The sequence below is a fragment of the Gopherus evgoodei genome, chromosome 7 (assembly GCF_007399415.2).
Source record: "Gopherus evgoodei ecotype Sinaloan lineage chromosome 7, rGopEvg1_v1.p, whole genome shotgun sequence".
NCBI classification, from domain to species: Eukaryota; Metazoa; Chordata; order Testudines; family Testudinidae; genus Gopherus; species Gopherus evgoodei.
Window position 1 is genome coordinate 85,869,399 of NC_044328.1, and position 9,989 is coordinate 85,879,387.

The following is a 9,989-nucleotide window of genomic DNA, read 5'->3' on the forward strand; positions in this document are numbered from 1 at the left end:
CTCAGATTCCAAGCCTGGTGATAAATCTCTCACAGTTTGGGCAAGGAAAAAAATAGATATGTACAATTTTCAATAGAAAGGCTTTCTCTAATGGGTGAAGGGCACACCTGGGGCAAGTCACTTTGATAAACCTGACCCCACAGGATTATTGAGGACTGTCTGAGGTGCATGGACACTAGAATAATGGGGGCCATATAATTACCATGGATGGAGCAACCCTATCTGTTGTAAGAGTGTAACTAAGTGCACAATTTAATCCTTTGTCCTCTTCTCTTAGGGTGACCACAAGTCCCGATTTTATAGGGGCGGTCCTGATTTTTGGGTCTATTTCTTATATAGGCTCCTATTACCCCCCAACCCCCGTCCCAATTTTTCACATTTGCTGTCTGGTCATCCTATCTTCTCTTCAGACAGAAAACTACTGATCTTCCTAAAAGCACAGAACCAATGAACCATATTTTGGATGCCCCCTCTCCATAGGTGGAGGTTATTTTATATAAAGGGGTTATTTTATATTTTAACTTGCTTTCTCCATAAAAGAATACATCCCACTTGAAACCAAGGAGAGGGAGGACTATGCCCAACAACGTACCTTCAGATACAGGCTCAAAGCAGCAGCCTGGGAAACTAGAAACCTGTCCCTGATTAACCAGACATGATGTGACTGCTCTCTGATGAGTCACTCTGAAGTGTTGAGTAAGTAGATCTGCACCACAGATACTGTGTTTAGGGAAGTATGGTAATGAACTGCGTTGCCCAAGCAGCATTTGTTGTAACACAAGCTGGAGAGCATTGAGGAAGTGAGATCTTTCGCAATGATAAAGGCATTCATCATGAGCCCCTTTCTTGACAGAAGTGTTGTGAAATGTATTAGCAACAAGATGGTTTATTTTTAAACTATATCTATTTGACATTAATGACGAATTTGGTTTTTTCTCCCTTATAAGTACAGCTTTGAGGTCCCTTTGCAATGTGTAGGGGGAAATTGTGACTTGTCTTATGTGTTTGCCTAGGGTGATATACTAAAACTGGAACAATATAGAGAAGGTTAGCATGGCCCCTGCACAAAGATGACATGCAAATTCGTGGGGGTCATAAGTTCCTTCACTCCCCTACAATGCATTGTGGCCACAGCTGAGAGAAAACTCTTGGTCTAACCTTGAGCAGTCTCTCTCAGCATCTCTCTCCCTGGATGGATTTGGCCACTGCAATTACTGGAGTGGGAACTTAACTCAATTGAGGACCACAGAATTTGGCCCTGTGTTATTCTGGGTGTAATTTACCTAAACAGCAATTTGATCTAAATACCTATGATATCTAGATGCAGAGCACTAGCAGTGGCACAGTAGACATTACTACAGTCTCATGAAAACCTTTGGGGTGGGGGAAGGAGAGTAGACAGAACCAAGCTAACAGATGATTGTGCCATATACATCCAACCTTGCCTAAACCTAATGATATAAATCATAGGAAACCCAAATTAGAACATCTTCCATCTGGCCTGTTGTAGATCGCTCTCCCACTGGCAAAGCAAACCAAAAAAGAACTCTTCACTCCATAAGATGGGGGTAGGGTAGGGGCTGGGATCACTCAGCAGCTAAAAATGCACCTAGCAGCCAAGTTGTTGGAATGTGGGTTTGCAAGAAGGGATACAGAGAGGCAACTTCCTTTAATCATCTGAGTTTCCCCACCACCAGTGGTGAGGCAGGTAGGAAAGTAATGTTTGCTTGTTACCTTCATGTTTAAATCTCCAGGATCCTCTCTCTCTCTCCCCCACACACTCCATTTCTCTTTCTAATTTACCCACCCCACCTGCCTTCAGAGCCCCCTAATGCTGTGGATTAATTACCCAGAGAGGCCAGGGTGAAGCAATGACTTCTTTGTGTCCGTTTTCTTCCCCTCCGGACTGCTCAAGGAGTCATGTGGGACCATTTTGGAGCAGCAATGTGGCGGGCTGTTTTTATCAACACCCTATTGATGTCCATCATGGACTGTTCTATATAATAACTCCTGCTACTGCTTCACCTGCCATCCACAGGGCTAAATCTTGAGGGCTCTCTGGAGGCCCCCTCTCTCTTGAGATGTCACCTGACCTTTTGTTGCACATTCTCTGGCATAGCAGGAATATCTTCAGACAAAGAGCAAACCAGGAACAGATGTGGAAGTTTGATGAGAAGCCTCCAGGACATGTGTGTGAGAAAGGACAAGTGATTACAGCTGCCTCTCATACCAGGGAACCAAACGATGTCTGTTGGCCACACGAAAAATGATCTGCATGGGAGAAAACATCTGTACCCAGGCTGCTGCTGGGGAAGCTGCCCAAATACCACAGTGATTTGCCCAGTGGTTGATCCGGAAGGTCTCCCTCTTCCTTTGCCTCCTGGCTCTGTGTTTCATAACTTTCTAGCCAGGGGCTATGTTGCCTGCCCCCCCCCTCTGTATTTTTCTGTGACTTGCAATGTCATGTGCTAAATAGACTGTGATGTGCTGCTTACCTCCAAGGCACTGGATCCATCATCTCTGGTGTAATGGAACATGCCCTGAGATCTTCTTCAGCCTTTCAGGACACTGCAGACTTCCTCAGATGACCTGCTAGCTGAGTGCTCGGCTTGTAGTGGCATCTGACATGTTCGCACAGCCAACACCGGAGTCAGGGCTCTTATGGGAGCTGGTCAATTCAGTGTATGACCTAAAATGTGTGCATGTGCAACCTGGCCTAATTAGATGATGTCAGAAAGCCAAAAGCAATCAGCAGAAAGGAGGTGGCAGTGTGATCCTGGGAATAACATGCAGGCCCGGGAATCAAGAGACCTGACTTCTAGTCTTGGCTCTGTCCTGGCTTATGTGAGACCTTGGAAAAGTCACTTAACCTCTGTCTCTGATTTCCCTTATCTGTGAAATGGGGAGATGGAGATTTCTGCCCCCCTGTAAAACACACTGGCAGTTGTACAGAAGCTCTTGCTTTTTATTTTTCTTGTCTTTAAAAAAAAAAAAAAAGGCCTGTTGGGTTTTTTTAGACCCAGAATTTCAGAGAACAGTTTGGGGATAAACAAACAAAGATGACACCACAGAGAACAGCTGGTCAAATGTAGGATAGCTGGATTCTGAGCTAACTATGGAACAGCTTTGCTAGCATGGAGCAGAAGGAGAGGCAATTTGTGTTTCAGCATTTGGCCTGCTGCATGCTCTGATAGATGTGTCTTTAAGATTAAGTTAGTATTGTTCTCGTTAGTAATAAAACAGTATGAAAGGCCCAGCTAATCTGTCTAAAGGGTGAACACGGTCCAAGGCAGAGCCTCAGCTAATGTCAGTTGTCACAGTGTCATTAATACACCAGCAAAAGATCTGCCCCTTTCGTGAATAGCTGCTCCAGAATTTTGTTTAATGCACTTTGGAACTGCAGGAGGCAAAGAAACGGCTTTGGCCAAGATTTTGGGGACCCCGCTTCAAGGATCTCGAGGGGACTGATTTTCGGGAAGTGTCTCAGCACAGTCACTCAAAATCTAGGCACTTCTGAAAACCTTGGCCATTAGTTTTTAAATGAAAACCATTGACATTGGATATGTTCATGTGTTAAAGTGCATAATGCCTAGAGTGAGCAAATAATTTGTAATAATTTATAGAATCATGGAATCATAAAATCATAAGACTGGAAGGGACCTCGAGAGGTCTTCTGGTCTAGTCTCCTGCACTCATGGCAGGACTAAGTATTATCTAGACTATCCCTGACAGGTGTTTGTCTAACTTGCTCTTAAAAATGTCCAGTGATGGAGATTCCACAGCCTCCCTGGAAAATTTATTCCAGTGCTTAACTATCCTGACAGAAAGTTTTTTCCTGATATCTGATTTCTTCCCCTTCTCTCAGGATGGCTGTGAGCAGATGATTTCCTTGAATTTATTCACTAATTGACATTATCAAGCAATTTTTTGGTAATTTTTGTGTTTACTCTGTGGCTTGCTATTCAAACCGCAAAATCCCACCTGGGAGCTGTGTTGCTCCATTGCGATTGGTCATAAGTAACACAATATCATTTATGTTTCCTGATTGTATAAACAGATATGTTTTCCTGGAACAGATCCTGGTATGAATAATCATTGCAAGTGAAGTTAAAACTCCCACAGATTGTAAACAAGGTGAAATTTTCTGGGCTGGGTTTGACTTATTTTTGGATATAAACTCCCGCAAGCATCAGATGAGGGGAACTAAATGGGTGAAATCCAAAGAAGAGGTTCTTATCAATTCCTTGAACTGGCACAGCTGAGCACTGTGCCGCTGTAATACTGCATGCCCATGCTTGGAATTCTCAAAGGGAGGTTACCGGATTTGCCTTGTTTTACCTATTGCTGCAACTGAATGACAGTTCTCCTACAAGGTGTCTTGGCTGATTGTGAACAGGTGTGGCAACAGAGAGATCAGTAACAATGGGCAAATTGATCTCCTTTCCTCATTTTGGGGGGAGTATATAGCTCTATGGGGGCACTTTCATTCAGAAGTCCAATTTGTATAGGGTGAAAATGGGCTTGATTTTCAAGGTTCTGGTCTCCTCTAATGCCAAAGCTATGGTGGACTCAGTTTATGTAGTTTTAAGTATGAACGTGGAACTCCGGCTTTTGTGTGGCTTGCTTTTCATTCATTCTCCTCTCTGGGGTGTGGTGTTAGGATGGCAGCATGGTGCAGTCCACTAGAGAAATGCAGTTCCTGGTACTGGAAGCTGCAAGAGAATGTGGGAGTTCAACGCCGAACTGGCTTGGTTGTTGATTTCCAGTCCAGAATCAGGGAATGGGTGGATGACAAGAAAAGATGACCCTGGGGCATCAGAGGCCTAGCGTTCCTTGAGTGTTATGTTGGGAACCTATTCTCCGGCCACAGTAGAGTGGTTATGTTAGCCAATGAACTGAGCTCTCTCAGGCTTTGGCCTAAACCCCCGGTCTTGCTAGCCCTCTTGTGTTACTAGAACCCCTGTGCTCAAGTCAGGGGTTTGTGTGTGAGAACAGGGACACCCAAGCTATCAAACAAGTGAAGCAGAGACCTGCGTTCTATTCTTGGTTACGCAACTGACCTGTTGTGAACCTTAAGCATGGCATGGGACCTCTGTTTGCCTCAGTTTCTCCATCTGTAAAAGGGGGGAGATATTTCACCCACCTTTAAGAAGGCTAAAAGCAACTGCAAAGTGTTCTGATGATTGTTGCCCAGGATTGAGGGTGATGGAGAGGCAGAGTGTGCATTATAGTTGTGCTAGGCATGTGTTGTCTTATGGCAGTTAAGTTCATAGCAGAAAGCCCCTTATCGGGCTGTTTATTCCTTATCCACTCCACCCCTTTTATGTCATTTCAAGTGGATCTAGTACTGCTGGAAGGTGCTAACCTGAGCATCTTGTCCCCTGCTATTCACAGACATGCAGCAGAAGGCTCAGTGGTGGCCACATGGGATTCCCTGCCCCAAAGTCGTGCCCTGGTCTTGACCTCTAACCATGGGACTGCTGAGCTGGTTGAGGGGACAAGGTCCGTGCAGCTGCTAGGCCCTAGTGGGAGCCAGGGAAGGAGCAGCTCCTTCTTGCCCTGCCTCTGTCCCTCTCCTGCCCTCCCCTCCCTGCTCTCCAATCTTTTTTTTCCCAGTCAGGTCCTCAGCTCACCCCATCTTTCCCCTGCTGCTGCTGCTCCACAGACAGTGGTGAAGCAGCCCTGTGCTGGAGCTGTGGAGGTGGGGAGAAAGGCAACAGCCTCCCAAGTCAACCAGGCCCATTCAGTACTGAGCCCCAGGATCTCCCACCAGCCCCACAGGCAACATCCCTACCCAGGACCCTCCAGCCCCAGCACACTCCAGTGTTTCCAAAAGCACAATAACACCACACACCTCTACCCAACACCTCGCCAATGCCCAGCCAGCAACAGGCCCACCAGCACCCATATTCTACCTGCCATTTCATGCCAGGATCCCTATCCCACAGTCCTTTGCAGACACACAAGATTGTGGGATGTGGAGGGTGGTGGTGGCAAGAAACCACAGGTGGTTTTCAGGTCCCTGGTGCTCAATAGAGTTTGCTTTATGGTCGTTGGTCTTTGGATTCCTGCCAAGACATGGGTGGCATTGCAGATGGAGGATGGTAGAGACCTGTCTCCTAGCACCTGAGATCATCCTCTCATTTCATTAGCCCATCAGCTTGTACATTCTATTAGTGGAGAAGCATTTGTCATCTTTGGGAAGTTTCTCCGGAATATCCTTGCCCGTGCATGTACGGTGTGGCTAATTTTCCCCTTTATATTGATCAGTTTTTTCCTGAGTCTCACATATTAACATTCTCATGATTCATTCCATAGAGGTCAGTTCAGCTGCAGCCTTCCACTTTGCAGTGAGAGGCATGGGCTGAAGCCAACAAATCCATCACCTTGCAATCAGCTTTCCAAAACACTGATAAATCTGGGCTGTCCTAGAGGGTGTGACAGAGAAAGCCTCATTCTAGATCACTCCTCCAGCCCGCTGCACTCACCAAAATCAGACAGGGTGGGCAGGATCGGTCACAAAATACATAAGCAGTGGGTTCATCTGTATGCAGAATGAATAGCTACAGAGCTGTCATATTCACCATCTCCAGCTCATTCTTCATTATGCAGCGTATCTAGCCGCCTTTTGCCCATATAGCTTTGGCTATTTCCATCTCTCAAGGTCTTTAGGTTACAACTGAGTAGGCAGCTCCTAGAAAGGAATTGTTTGAGAGTATCTACTTCAAGCATCCTCATTTAGCACAGTATTATAGAATCATAGTGTTAAGATAAGTTCCTGTCTGCATCCTAAAAGACTTGCCCATACCGGTATTGCCCTGGCCTCTTCCTTTGTCAGTCAGTGTTAAAGGCATTCTGAACTATATGCATTTCCTCACCTTTTGGGGGCGAAGCCAGACTTTCAGGCACCTGCTCCCCTACTTGGTGTAAACTTTGCTTGTACCAATCAGAAACGAACACATACAGTTTTTGGGCCCCGTCCCCTATGACACTTCTATGATGTCATAGTGGGTATTTTAGGCTGGTCTGCCATGTGCAGGCAGAAGAGGAGAAAGAAAAACGAATCTTGTGTTCCTTGTGCACACCCGTAACCGAGCCTGATCACCTCGAAGCCTCTCTCAGCTCACGTGTTTTAAGCAGAGTTTCTACGTTTGCCAGTCATTATGAGTTGGTTTGTATTAGTAAGTATTGGTTATTACTAAATGCTGCATCTGTGTTTATAAATATTGTTTACTGCATCTTTGTTTATAAATATTGTTTAATAGTAAATACTTCAGCCATTGTATGTTTTAAGTTCCATTAACCCTATTAGCTAATCATATGCTGCTCCCCTACCCCTTGTAACTATCCCCAATAAAACTTTTAATTAATTAATTTTAGTTGTGTGCATGCCTGCAGTTTGCATCGTGACCCAGACCCTCCTTGCATCCCTTACATATACAGTCTATTGCCATGTGCAGCCTGGTAAATAACAGCTCTGCATTTTTCTTTCGCCCCTAAAAGTATGTGGCAATCTACACATAGACTTTAAGATCAGAAGGGACCATTATGATCATCTAGTCTGACCTCCTGCACAATACAGGCCACAGAATCTCACCCACCCACTCCTATAACAACCCCCTAACCTATGTCTGAGCTATTGAAGTCCTCAAATCGTGGTTTAAAGACTTCAAGGTGCAGAGAATCCTCCAGCAAGTGACCTATGCCCCACACTGCAGAGGAAGGTGAACCCCCCCAAGGACTTCTGCCAATCTGCCCTGGAGGAAAATTCCTTCCCAACTCCAAATACGGCGATCAGCTAAACCCTGAGCATGTGGGCAAGACTAACCATCCAGACACCCAGGGGCTGCAGGTGCTTTGATAAATAGGTGGACAGGCTGTCTAGTTTCTATGGCCTTTACTTAAGTGCATCTGCATCCCCTGCTTGAAGTGTTATTTCCTGCATATATGTGCCACAGTGTGTTACACCAGCCAGTCCTACACGTGGCAGTGTGATGTAGTGGATAAAGCCCTGTATTTGGACCCAGAAGACCTGGATTCTAGTCCCCTCTCTTCCACTGCCCTGGTATGGGAAAGTGGACAAGTTATTCTGCTTGTTTCCCCTTAGGCCCTGTCTGTTTAAGTCATAAGTACTTCAAGGCACACAGTCTCACTGTGTCTGTACAGGGCCTAGCATAATAGGGGCCCTGCTTTCCACTGGGGGGTCTGTAGGCTCTATTGTAATGCAATCAGTTTTTCTGCTCAAAAGGTGAGGAAATGGGACAAGGTTTCCTCTTTCCTTTGCTTTGCTGATGGCTTAGCCAGTGATGTGTGCTAATATAATAAAATGAAGCTCCCACTAAAATTTCCCCTCTTTGCCTGTGAAGTTATATACCAGAGCTCTGTGTCCTTGCAGACCAGAGGGATAGGGGTCAAAGCAGGGAATCTAGTAATTTCAACAAATGCTCTTGTGATGGCTGCCTTCTTGGCCAATACACCAAGGATCTCAAAGCATGAGCTGCTGGAGCCAGTGCTTTGTGACAAATCCAACTCTCCATGGATCGCACAGAGGGGGCCCTGTAACACACACTCACCAGTTACAGTCAGGCCTTGTTTATGGAAAGTCACGAGAAAGTGTAACAAGCAGGGAAGTGCTTAGCATAGAAAGACTGGAATGATTTGCTTGCGTCCAAATGTATCTGTCCTTAGAGGGACTAATGTTAAATGAAGAATGGGAAATAATGTGTAACATGCACAAGACTTGAACAAGAGGGGAAAGTGTGTGTGAAATGCATGGAAAACACAAATGAGAAGCTATGCTCTTAATTTCTGTGGCTGTTAGATTTTTGCCCCTGAAAGCAAGACCCCAAGATCAATGGGATCATGGAGTGAACTCACACGGACTTCGGCTATGTCCTCACTGGAGCTGTAATTTCCAGATCAGCTAGACACATCTGTGCTAACTCGCTAACAATAACAGTGTAGCTGCAGAATGATGGGCAATGGGAGGGACTAGCTGCCTGAGTATACACGTTTTGATTTGGACTTAAACATGTGCTTGAAATTAAGCATGTGATTTGGTGCTTTGCTGTATCTAATTCTCTTTAAAAAAAACTTCATGCTCAGATTAATTTTGTTTCAAGGGAGAGTTAAAAAAGAAAAAATCTATGAAGACAACCAACCCCCTGTCTAGGGTTTTGTTTTATTTTTAAAAATATGTAGTGTATTCCATTTAAAATACCTTTTTTTGGTGTGCAATGCAATGAAATTTGTGTCTGGGTGGCTGACAATGAATATATCAAGGTGCAGCCAGACACACATTCAAATTGAGCTGCAATCGGCTGAAAAAACAGGTTTAAAGATGGAAACATATAATTGGAAACATATTGTGATGTTTCACTCCATATTCTTTATGAAAATATGCGTATGACATAACTGAGATGTACTTTATGCAGGGATGGGTCTTGTAAGATATCATTGGAAAGGTTATGATTTACTGAATGTGTTTAACCAATTTGTGTGCATGTATCATTTTTGTATCTGAAGCTGGGAATATTGACCATGTCTCTGTATTTCAAATGTGCCATGTTCACTGAGGCCAAACAATGTTAATGGCTTATTGAAGAAATGCACACAAGCACAAGGATTACCCCAGGAACTGTGTGCAATAAAAACCTCTCAGAGGCCTGGTCTACACTGCACATTTAAACCGATTTTAGTAGCGTTAAACCAATTTAACCCTGCACCCGTCCACACAACGAGGCCCTTTATATCGATATAAAGGGCTCTTAAAACTGGTTTCTGTACTCCTCCCCGACGAGAGGAGTAGCGCTGAAATCAGTATTGCCATGTCGGATTAGGGTTAGTGTGGCCACAAATCGACGGTATTGGCCTCCAGGCGGTATCCCACAGTGCACCACTGTGACTGCTCTGGAAAGCAATCTGAACTCGGATGCACTGGCCAGGTAGACAAGAAAAACCCTGCGAACTTTTGAATTGCATTTCCTGTT

The 9,989-nt window shown here is 44.9% G+C and overlaps 1 pseudogene; it reads left to right on the top strand.

Moving 5' to 3' along the window:
- The first annotated feature begins 1,006 nt into the window (after positions 1-1,006).
- On the top strand, positions 1,007-1,105 carry LOC115655671 (annotated as a pseudogene).
- Positions 1,106-9,989: the final 8,884 nt, after the last annotated feature.